Source organism: Falco naumanni, chromosome 1 (assembly GCF_017639655.2).
Source record: "Falco naumanni isolate bFalNau1 chromosome 1, bFalNau1.pat, whole genome shotgun sequence".
NCBI classification, from domain to species: Eukaryota; Metazoa; Chordata; class Aves; order Falconiformes; family Falconidae; genus Falco; species Falco naumanni.
The window spans coordinates 6,956,400-6,968,645 of NC_054054.1; the positions used below are offsets into that span (position 1 = coordinate 6,956,400).

At 37.6% G+C, this 12,246-nt stretch overlaps 1 long non-coding RNA gene across 1 annotated transcript; it reads right to left on the reverse strand.

Annotated features, from left to right (window-relative positions):
- Positions 1-582: 582 nt before the first annotated feature.
- Positions 583-11,844, reverse strand: LOC121096635. Its single transcript, XR_005830630.1, has 3 exons — positions 11,694-11,844; positions 2,668-2,730; positions 583-1,317 (listed from the first exon to the last, which is right to left on the reverse strand). It is a non-coding gene; the product is annotated as an uncharacterized LOC121096635 (long non-coding RNA).
- Positions 11,845-12,246: the final 402 nt, after the last annotated feature.

The window sequence follows — 12,246 nt, forward strand, 5'->3', positions numbered from 1 at the left end:
TCTAGTGTTCAGTGGCAGGAGGGCAACGAGCTCCTCTGTCTCACGACCAACCTCAGAAACAGCCACATCCCTTGAGACTGAGTTTTAGAAAGGGCAGCTTTTCAGCTCAGATGGTTAACATTTATGTAAAACCTCTTAAAATCTCTAACAGTAATGCATAGTGAGATTGTTATATTTGTACATAATGGCATTCTGTTCACACTTTTCTCCGTTAAAAAATAAGCACCTCCAAAAAGAAGATGTTGCACCCCGGGAATGAAGCTCAGTTCTGAATTTAGGATACCCTGCCCCTCTAAGTTTCCTTTTTTGACTAGGTTAAATGTGCCCTGATACAATTTTAAAAGCTCTCTCCCTCTCTTAAGGTTCTCTCTCTGTAAAATGGAAATCATAGCCCTGTATGTCAAAAGGAGATAAACACCTTAATATTCTCCAGGTACTTAGCTAGAACATTGATAAATATCTTAAATGAGACAAAAAACAAATGTATAATTCCACATTTAATTCAAGCTTTAAGGATGTGGAAGGGCTCTGCAGTGAATGAAAACAAAGAATAGTAGGACATTGCTTAGAGTATGTGTGAACATGTAATTAAAGACTATACCTTAATGCAAACGGCAGATGAATTAGGACTGCAAATCCACTTACTGTTAGCACTCCTTGCTTCAGAGAATTTCACAGAATAATGTTCTTTTAATGTATTTGCAAGTAATGATGTACAACCCTATACAGATATATATATATATACACACACTTTTAAGCACTGAATGAGCAATGGATCAAGTCTTTGATTCAGGAAAGATTCATTGTATAACAACTATAGGAAATAAAATCTGGATAAGAAATGTCTTTTGTACTGAAAATTAATTTCAAAACGATTTATTCATGAAGTGCTAACAAAAAGCATAGATTTTGCTTTCCAAGTTAAAATTCAAACAGGCACTATAAAAAAACCCCACACCATCATCTTAAACCCATTTGAACCAACTCAGTCAAAAACTGCATTTATTACAAACTGTAACTTTGCGGTCATACTCCTATTGTTATTTACCCACTGTTATGATGATTTACTCAGCTGCCACCCCACAGCACGCATTCCCTTTGGGTGCATCTGCCCTACCCTCTTGGTGATCTGATGGCACATTTCAGACACAGTCCACTCATCACCCACCCTGCAAACACGGTGGTGCACAGTGGATTCCTGCTTTCAAGCTTTCGGGCTCACCACAGGCAGGGTTGAGACCAAGCTGGAAAACACACAGGGAAGGTAGGAATGCTCCGTTTCTGTGGTTTTATGCGGTGTGGGTATGACCATACCTGCTGTTGTTGAGGGAGAAAAAAAGGCAAAAAGGAGAAAAAACAAACAAGAAACCAAAACAAAAATGAGAACATACACTCCAGCACAAGAGCAATGGTCTAGGTAGTGACTATTTTGCCTCAAAGTCCTTCTCAGAAGCTACCCACTCTGCCTCTTCCCTCTCCTTACAAATATCAGTTTGCTACAGAACAGGATGCACTTCAGAACTGCTCTTCAGCTGATGTTAATTCAGCTCAGTTAATTCAAAGCTTCAATGAAGGCAAGGAACAAAGGGTAAAATAAATAAAAATAATGAATGAATTGCTTGGTTAGTGTAATTGCATATGCTTCAATAGAACTACATTAATTTCCAGCAGCTGGAGGTCTGGCTCTTTATTTTTATTTACTTTACCTCCTGTTCTTAATTTCCCACCCTCCCATTTGTTTGTTATTTTCATGTTCTATGGTGGCTTCATTCGGAGTGTAAATTCCTTGGGGAACCACCCTATTTTTTAAAACAACCACGCAAGTCTAGGGCACAAAGTAAATGCATTCCAGTGTATGATAGGTAGAAGAGATGTGGTAGGTATAGGGACTGTACAGAACTGGAACAAAAAGTACGTCTAAAACTGGCTCCATGTATATTTACTACCTTGGACGAGATTGTTGACAGCCAGAATTTTTATTGCTAAGGATTATTATGACCAGCCTGTGACAGAGCTCCTTAAAATTAGTAAGTTAATAAATTGACCTCTGCTTGAAAGTTCTTTCTGAATAGCTGAGGTGAGGTTGATAACAACATTTTTTTATTTGTGTTCTCACTTTTTCCCAGGGATTGTTATATCTTCCACATTAGAGAATTAGGTATCATTCAGTATTGTATAACTATCATTGCAAATTACCATCTTATTTAAAACACTTGCATGTCAAATTAGCTTTCTTAATTTTGGGGGAAAAAAAATAAATCCATAAAGCAATAACAACTCCTAGTCAAATAGTCCTCTCGGTACCAGTTGCACAAAATGCTTAGGACTAGGACTCACAGGACATAAAACCTGCAATCTTGTACTGAAAATGTGATTAGACCTTCACTGTTCCCATGGGGAGGGAAGGCTTTTTTAATGCATGTAGCTGTCCGGCCAGTACACATGCAGCAGGAGGCTGGGATTCAGCATGCAACATTACTGCATAGAAGTATGAAGTTTTTTCCTCTAAACCACCCTGAATTATCTTTATGCAACAGAGATGCAGGTTTCAAAAATGGTTCTTGCTTCCTTCTCTCTGGCAATTTTCAGTTATATTCCTCAGATCTATCTATTGGATGCTAATACTGAAATATGTTAACATATAACACAAAAGAGTGTTTTACTTACCCCTTTCCTTCTGTCCTCTCCGTACAGTGTTTTCACAGGTAAAGCAGAACTTCAGGTCACAATCTGACAGGTTATTTTTGAGACATAAGTTTTTACCTTGAAGTTGTATTATGTGGTCAACTTAATGATAAAATATTGTTCATATTAATTTTCTAACAATGCGTAGGGATGATTCCGGTCAAAGTAATCTTGTTGCATGGTTTTTGTAGCAGAAGTTAAAATCTTCCTCTACAAGCCAAACTCATTATCAAAGTGGTGGTATTCAGCACTATCGATGAAATTTTAAATACAAATAACAAAGCACTTGGTACATTTTAGCCCTAAAGCTAGACTTATTTGGCAAACCTGCTCATAACTTTAAAAATAAACTATTTTGAGTTAAGTGGAAACATCAATGTATCCCTTTACACACAAACACACACAAAAAAGAAAGAATAAAAAAAAATATTAAATAGGCTGTAAATCACTGTCACCCACATTCAAAGATTTTGCTTGCAGTTATTTTTACAGACCATTTTCATGTAAATATGCCATAATCATTTTCCCACTTGGTTTCCATTTCCTTATGTGCAAATGTCATTCTGAGATATAATTTACAGAACATCATCCCACCAGTTTATACTAATGTGGCAGTGTAGGTGGAGGAAAGTGAAAAAAATTGGTTTGTGGAAGAAAGACTGATTGCAAAGGAATCTGTTGCTACTCTGTTTTAAATGAGGACTCCTCTGTCAGAAATTAGGTTATTTAAATGGTAGGTAGGAATTAGATTCTTGACAGAAGAGTATTACTGTTATTTTCACATGAATCTGTTATTTCTAAGGTTTTGTGTTAAAACTTGTGGATGATGTAAGGAACCTAAAAAATGCAAAACTCACACCATCTCCTACCGATCAAAAGCCCCTGTATTCCCCCCTGAAATTAAGCTAGCTCTCATGTAAGGATTTAACAAGGACAGCGGGTCAAAGACTGAGCTGAAGACGGAAGTTGAAATGGAAGTTGTAAAATTTGGTCTGGGACTATTACAGAGCCAGTAGTTAATGAGTTTAGGCCAACAGTAAATCAGGAAAGGTCTAGCAGAAAAGGGACTGAAGAGCTCAATGTTGTCTATAGTGTTGTTCTCTTATTTCAAGAGCTTTCACTCTCAAAGTCGTTAGGGTAGATGAATTTGTTCAAAGTCCCAAGGGATTTGATCTTTTACTATCATACAGGAAGAAGAGTAATTTTTTCAATACAGACTTTATCTAGTTTATGATTCCTCTGAACTGTATTTGCATACATATTTATATATATTTACTGTGAGAACCCTTTCCATGAGAAAAGATATAAACTGTTTTTACCAATAATTCATTAAAATTTATCATAGCTTTACACTGTAAATATCTGTATTAAAATGTTCCTAAATATAACCGACTTTATTACTGACATAAAAATGACTATCAGGTTTTGAAATTTATTTCTCTTATCTCAGTTATTTTGTGTTGGAGAGGTCTGCATGCACTTCGAATGTTAGCACTCATTAAAGTCTTAGTCTTAAAATCCCTGGTGAGACAGACAGTTTTCCTGGGATGAAGCCCACCTAAATGAGACCAGACAGATCTGGTGAAGCAGGAGACAGGGAACATAAGAGTTTACTAGGGGGTTACTAGGTTTGGTTTGCTCTTCTTGTCTGCTTTTGTACTAAACCTTTCAAAAATTGCGTCTTACTGACTTGTAAAAAGCTCAGCCATAAGTTCATCTAGGTACAACCTATGAAAGACCTCTAAATAAAGGTTATTGTATGGAAAATACAAGTTTTATCATATTTCATACTTAGTTTTTCATCAGACAAAATACAAAACATAAAAAAACCTAAAAAGCCTATAAAACCCAAAAATATGCAACGTTTTGCCTTTTTCTCAAATTAATAACTTGGCTTTTACATCAGTAATAAACTGAACTGTATTCAACAATGTTTATAGATGATTCTTCAGCTTAAGCACAGGTTACAAAGTCTTTATTCCATTTTTCAGTTGTAAAAATACAATTTTAATAACAATTTTTAATATTCCAGTATCCGTATAATTAAATTCAAAATTACTCCAATTTAACTTGAGGCCAAAGATTTTATTCATAAGTTATTAACCCTATTGTCAGCAGCATTTTTCCTATAACGTACTTATTTTTACTGTTCCTGAAATCTGTGAAGTAAACATGTAACAAAAATTTAAAAACAATTTCCCCTAGATAATTAGTTAATCATGCCGTAAATTCCTATCACAATTATAAAATGCCATAAGTACCACTGACAATGCGTATTTCCCAATTATTAATTGTCGCTGTCATTATTAATTATTTTGTGCTGTCAGGTAAGAACTGAAGTTATCAAAGTAAAATGAGAACTCATCCCATTTGACTCAGTCTGGTCACATAATTAGTACTCATTTATAGACTCTTCCATTAATGGTGTCACTGCATTTACAGACTACTATAGGGAGGGGAAATAAATGTCCCAAATCGTTTCAGGCCTATATAATGTGTAAATTGCAATTCCAGGTACAGTGGTAATGCCATTTATAGTGCAGTTCTGTGGGGGAAAAATGAGTTCGTTATAACTATGCTATATATTTTTATTAACCATTCTACTGCAGCTGAGATATTGATAAGCCTCTGCACTTTAATAGTTAAGGCAGGAGTCTTTCAATATTGAAGTTTTCCAGTACTAGAGAAGAAAATTAATTATTTTACTGTAATGATAAAATTGGGAGAACCCAGAGTGCACCTTTATAACCAGTTGGCTATAAATATATATGCTTAAAGTGCCTTTAAGTGCCATAAAATACAACATGCTATCTGACCCTGTAAAGTAAATGTTATGTTACTGTAGCACAAACCATTTTCCTTGTCCTGCCAATAGTTTAAAATAGATTCCTCGCAAGCAGGCGGGGGTGTGGTGTGTGGGGGTGTGTGTGTGTTATGTATAAATTCTTATTGCTCAATAACAACAAGTAGAAGAAAGGCAAAAACCGTGAAATTTTTAGGTCTTCTTTTTGCCTTTCCCAAATGTAAAGCCCTTTTCCATGGCACATGTTGTTTGCTCAGCACTGCATGAATTTTGGCCCATTTCAGGGGCTGAGGGCAGGGTAAATGCATGCAACAATTCGCCTTTGAATGTCTTTTGCACCGCCTGCATTAATTGTAGCAACAAGTAATACCTGTAAGTCATCACCACCGTGCAACAACTACGGACACTTAAATTCCATTTAGGTTTTTCAGACTGTGGAAAAGAAATAGAAGTAGATTGTTGAACTTCAAGAGGTAGATTTTGTTGTATGTAAGTGTTCCAAAGAAAAGAATTAAAAATATATTCTGCTAAAGGGACTCATCTGAGCAAATAGTTTAAACTCCAGAATTTTGAAACTCAAGCCCATAATCCTTGTGTTTATAGACTAATGTAGCATTAGTTGCATTTTATCAGAAAGCAATTTAATTTTCAAAAGGGATAAATGAAGCAAATGAAATAAAACAGCAAAGGACTCTGATTTTTTTTTTTTTTTAAGTTCAGAGTTTTAAAACTGAGCTTTAAGACTATACTACAGTTTTAAAAAACAAATAGGGAAACATCAGAAAATACGTTTTTTCCTTCTCTTTCAGATGGTATGTGAAAACCCTTGAACAAATGCATGTCTCTGTATTTTTACAAGAGTTTCAAGTTACAAACTGCATTCTCTAACTTTTACGAAAAACCATTGTATTTGGTGGCAGTATTAAATTATTTTATTGGCCTAGGATGTGTGCTAGTCAAAGCAGAACTATTTGGTCAACCACACATACAGGACTGTTTACCCATGATTAATATAGCACAAGCTAATCACACATGAGTAGTATGTGTAGACAGATAAGGGGCTGATTGCAAGTCCCAGATTTACCTCCGTGATCCGTAAATTGTCTCCAGTCAACCACGTTTCCTCCGAGCACAAGGAGATGGAAGGAGAGATCAACTCTGAATACTAAACAACCCAGTTTTCAAAAGAAGATCCCCAAATTTAAAGCTACTTTTACTACCTTCTCCTCCCGGCTGTCACAGGTTTGATGGCTTCACTGCTGCTTGAAAGGGCCGGTTTGTGAAAGAACACAAGCCTTTTTGTGTTCGTTTAGTGACTACATAGCGCAGAAGAAACTTGGGACCATAATTTTCAAGTAGGCTGGAAATAGCAGCAGTTACATTCTATTCTAAACCAACAGAGTGTCAACATTATTGTTGAAAGTGCATGAAAAACCACAAAAAGAGAAATACTTAGGAAATTGGGAAAAAAAGGTGGGCAGAAGCATAATACACCCAAATATCCTTTTTATCTTCCTGTCAGCATCTGTAGTAGTCTCAGGAGCTTGCCCATTTTAAGAGAAAACAGAATCTGTGATTCAAAGATACTCTAAAATCTGAATTTGATGTAGTCATAAAATAACGCAAAACAAGGGAGACACTGGGTCTACACAGCTAGAGAAAGAAACCCTTCAGTGACTGAAATAACCGCTGCAAAGTGGACGGGGACAAGCCACACGTGGACCTGAGAACACATCTCCACCCTGATTTGCAGGCACCATCATTTTGTCGCTGTTATGGTTGTCCACAGAAAAAGAATGTTAAAGGCTTTCAGTGCTCAACCTTATACAACATTTGTAACTATATAAATGTTAGTCCCTGGGTTCTAGAAGACACTAATCCCTACAAAACTAAGGGTCATATTCAGAGACAAAATACTGTAGATAGCAGCAGTGTTTACTCATTAAAACAGTTTGCAACACCACAGTTCTTGCCCATTTTAAGAGAAAACAGATTAAGAGAATCTGTGATTCAAAGATACTCTAAAATCTAAATTTTGTGTAGTCATAAAATTATGCAAAACAAGGGAGACACTGGGTCTGCCATGTTATCTGACAGCAATTAAAGAATGTGTAAACAGCATGTATATCCTATAAGGCTGCCTGGAACTCCTAGTTTACATATCTCACATGAATATTCACTACATCTTAGGAAGCTTTTTTGCTGTTTGCCAACTTTGCTTCTAGTGCCAGATTGAAAGGGACAAGCAAATTTTTCTAAGCACCCTGAATGCTAGATTCTAGATGCGGTACTTTGAAATACTTCTTAAAAGGCCATTTTATTTCAAATTCAAAATGTATAAGCATTATGCTTCCATTTCTGCAGTGCCTGGGAAACTGTCCAAATAAAACCCAGGGTTGTACTATCCACATTTTGCAAACATTTCCCAATGTTCTATGCTTTTTTCCACAAGTACTGTAGCCAAATAATTTTTGTCCAAATTAGCAACAGCCACTCATCCAGAAAAAAAGTTAACATTTTGACATGTCAAAGTTTTGGAGAGGAGGGTGAGGAAGAGGGAGAGACTGCTGTCAAATGCCTACTCTACTTACGGGTCATGCAGAGACACCAATTTAGTCAGCTGAAGATCCACTGTGAAAATAAAACATTGTACCCTTGTGCACCTTTAAATAGGTACACCAATACAGAGATGTGTACACGTTCCTTGTAAGTCATATGAAACTGTTCAAATATAAAAGACCAGAGTTCCCCCTCTTTAGCCCGAGCATAATAGCTTCTCTTTAGCATGAAGCTTGGATCATTTCTGATTATTTTTTTTTTAAACCCTGTTCCCTGTTCTCTAACATACCACCCAGGCAGGCTTTTGGATAGACCTTGTGTGTGTTTAGGTCACAGAAAATTAGTCCCTCTGCTTTTTATGTTATTGAAAGTTTGGGACTGCAGTGCAGGCCGTTAATATTGACATTCCAGGACGCACAACTATTGTTCTCCTTTGAATTTCTCTTATTACTAGTCAGGGCAACTGGTATTTGGACTTCATGAACTTTAAAAATTAATAACCACAGGCTTGTTCCTGTTCCCATTTAAGCTAACAAAACTTTTGCCACAAAAGTAGAGTCCTGGGCCCTCAAGGAGGACTTTCACAAGATTCAGCTTCAGCTTTTGAAGTTCCACATGGTTCAATTCAAAACTTGAGTCACTTGGCAGGAGCAATTTTTCAAATTCTTTTTTGCACACCAAAATTCACATTCCAAAAATTATAGAGGCCAGTTTAAAATAGAAATAATTTCACCAACTATGCCATCCTTTCTTCTCTGTTTTTCCATAGTACCTTGCTGTTTACCGTGACCTCGGCAAATTCACCTGTGACTTGCTGTTATTCCGAGAGGATGCGGTCACTGTAAGAGCTAACCAGCAATAATGTGCTCTGTGTCACTGGGCACCAGTTCATTTGTACAGATTTACCTATCAAAAATACAGGCAGTGAGGGTGGCTTTTATGTCCTTACAGTCTCACTATACTCTGGCTAAAAATAATACCTGAAAGGGGACTCCTTCCAGAACAGAAATATTCATGTTTGACTGGACTGCTTCCTGTGTGCATCACCTACCCACAAGACATATCCAGCTAGTGGAAAGTTCTTCTATTTAACCACCAGGATGTACCATCACTACACCTTTGCTCCACAGTGATCACATGCACCACCTTCTTGTGACCCACACCTCCGCTCCAAAGGAATAGACTAATTTTGTACTTCTAAAGAAGTGTGGCTGGGGATTTATACTGTCTGAAGAAGAGGTCACTTTCACATGAAAATCATCTGTGCGATCATTTCTACTTCAGTGCAGGAATAGGATGATGTTCTCCCATGATGCCAAGGAAAATAGCATGGCTGCTGCGGCAAGGGTGAAACAGCTTTCACTGGGGAAACTGACATGTTATTTCTTTTGCAAAAACCTTCAGAACTTTCTGAAAAGGGACTCAGTATTTGGTGAAGCATTAAGGACCTTTTGGAAAATGTGCTTTGCTTCCTAAGAAGTTACTCAGAATGTGGTTCAAAATGTGTTTTTCTAACTAAAGAGAAACGTGTGGTGCATATGAAAAAATACAGAAACCCATGAAAGATATCTTTGTTAAATGTCAGTGATATGTGTCTGTTATTTTTCTGTCTTGCAAGCTAATAAACTTAAGACCAGTTGCTTTACGGACAGGGTAGTTATTAGCTCTCAGTAGAAAATAATGCACCACAGGGAATTTACAGTATAAGAAAAATGCTCTTAAATATTTGGGGCCATCTGAGCCACCCAGGGTAAGTGTTTTCTGGCAGCAGAGGTGTTATTGTTGCCATAGCCCTGCCACATGATGTTATTCTCCTAAGTAAAATGTAGTTTTCCTATTAAAGAACTCTGCTTAAGCCCAGTGGCCAGTAGCCATGATTTCCTTCTCATACCCAGGATGGAGTAGGTGGTTTAGAGGATTGTGCAGCAGCGGCAAAGGAAAAGAGCAAAATTGCAATCTGTGTTTTACATAAAGCAGGTGGACTGCAAATAGAAAGGCATTTCATTTCCGACCATGCTCACAGCAAAGAGAATACTTGAAGGACTATATTACTGATTAACGACTGTAAAAGGCAAACTTGTTGCTTCTGTCTTTCAGAAAGAAGACATCCAATCACAAAAATCAGACACTACAAAAACAAATCTAGGAGGAAGTATCTAACCCTAATGGTTTTATTTTCATGGAACCTTCTTTTCGCTGTTAGGTGTCTCCTGGTTTTTCTTAATTGTAACTTGAACCTAGTTATTGAAGATCCAGATTGGCCATAAGAACAGCTACCGTGAAAAACCCAACATCCAGACTATGTGGTGATTGTCAGGATTATCAACCACCTTCCAGACAGAAAAATAAACATGAAATTGTGTTTTCAAACCTCCAAACAACGTCTGGCTGTACAGATTCTTGGCCTTAAGCTCTGCTTTTAATAATGTAAATATAAAATGATTCTGCATTAAAACTTGACAAAATTGCTTCATCCCTTGATTCCAGGGCACCCATAGTGAAGTTGAGGCTAAATAGATTAGACCCGCAATGTTATTTTTAGTCATGTACTTATTCACAAGCAAAGGTCTTTTTAGGTACAAACCAGGTGCAGACCAGCTGCTTTGTTTATCTGTGAAAATGGCCTCAAACTGAACAAAAAAATTGCAGATGCCTATCTTTGAATAATAGCATTTCTGTGTCGTACAATTCCTCTGTGTTACTCTTGTACAATATTTTTCCATAACTAAATAATTGCCAGGCTCCTCAGCTACAGTCAAAGCCGTGCGATACCATCTGCCCAAACATGTTTGATCGTGTCCAGAGGACGCCAGCATGGCCATGCTGGGGTGGTGGCCCTGCTCCTTCCCAGGTCCATAAACTGTCCCAGGAGCTGTGCTTCTGTAAGTGCCGCCATAGGCAGCTAGAGAGCTGAGGGCTGGGAGGGGGCACTCGAGCCCCCTGCCTGCCCCTTGCTTCTTGCCACGCTGACACGCAGTTGGTACATGCTGACAGAGCCATACAATAGCGGCACAGATAGAAAACCAGCAAACTGTGCCAAACAAAACAAGCTGTTTCAGACAAGGACTGTAAATCCCAGTGGAGGTCAGTGTCTCCTTGACCACAAACAAATGATCATGATTAATATTAACACCTAAATTTGTGTATGGGGAAGGGAAGAGATGCCTTAAGCAAAGCTACTATTAACCTAAACCTTCATTTCACATATCTCACAGTGATTTGCAAGCGGTAGCTTCTGAATAAAGGCCGGAAGCAATATCTGATTGGAAAAATATTATGCGGCCAGAAAGCGAGAAGAACTGAGAGAAGGGAGCCTACAGCACTTGGGACTAAGGGCTGAAAATTTCATCTGATAGAAAAATGAGTGCCTGTTGATCTGGAGAAAACATAATGCAAAACATGTTTGCTGAGTGAGAAAAATGTTGATTGGGCAATATCAAAACCAGCTGTGGTGTGACAGTGGAAAACCAATTAAACAAATGTGACATGGCAGCAAAATAGTCCATGTGGATTGGGGTCTGTGACGTTACTAGAGAGGACAGTGACGGAAAAGTTGCTCACTAAGCTGTAACTGTGACGACAGCATCGGTGACCTGCCAAGGATGGGTGGAATTTGCATATTACTTAATGTTTTTACAAATCTTACCTCTATAATTATGATGCACTTCTCAGCTTTCCAGTGGATGAGACACATCCCACGCTATGGTGGAGATAAGTTACCAACACAAGTAGCCTTATTCACCTGGCAGCTACCAAATGTTCTCCTTTCCCTGGTCTTCCCTTTGCATTTCTTGACACTGATCCTGAAACAAACAAACCAACAACATACAACAAAAAAATGATATGCAATGTGTTCTGCCAGACAAGAAAAGTGTTAGATTGTGTTGTTGTGACTTTCAGCTCAATAAGAATATATAAAAATATCTCTACATTTTTACTGTCAAGAGCAGAAGACCTTCTATACCTGTCATTCTTCTCCTCTGAAAGAATATGCAGTCTCTTTAATGGGATGGGGTTCATTTCTTTTTGAGCTATTACTACAAGATAAATAATTTTTCTGGGTTTTATAAGACCAAATATGACACATTGCCTCACAGGCTGCATGGGTGAGATACCCTGGCTATCAATGTTTTATAAGGTGGCATGGGATGAGAAACTGTTTTGCATACTTGAAAATACTGGAAAGCTGAAATCCAAAC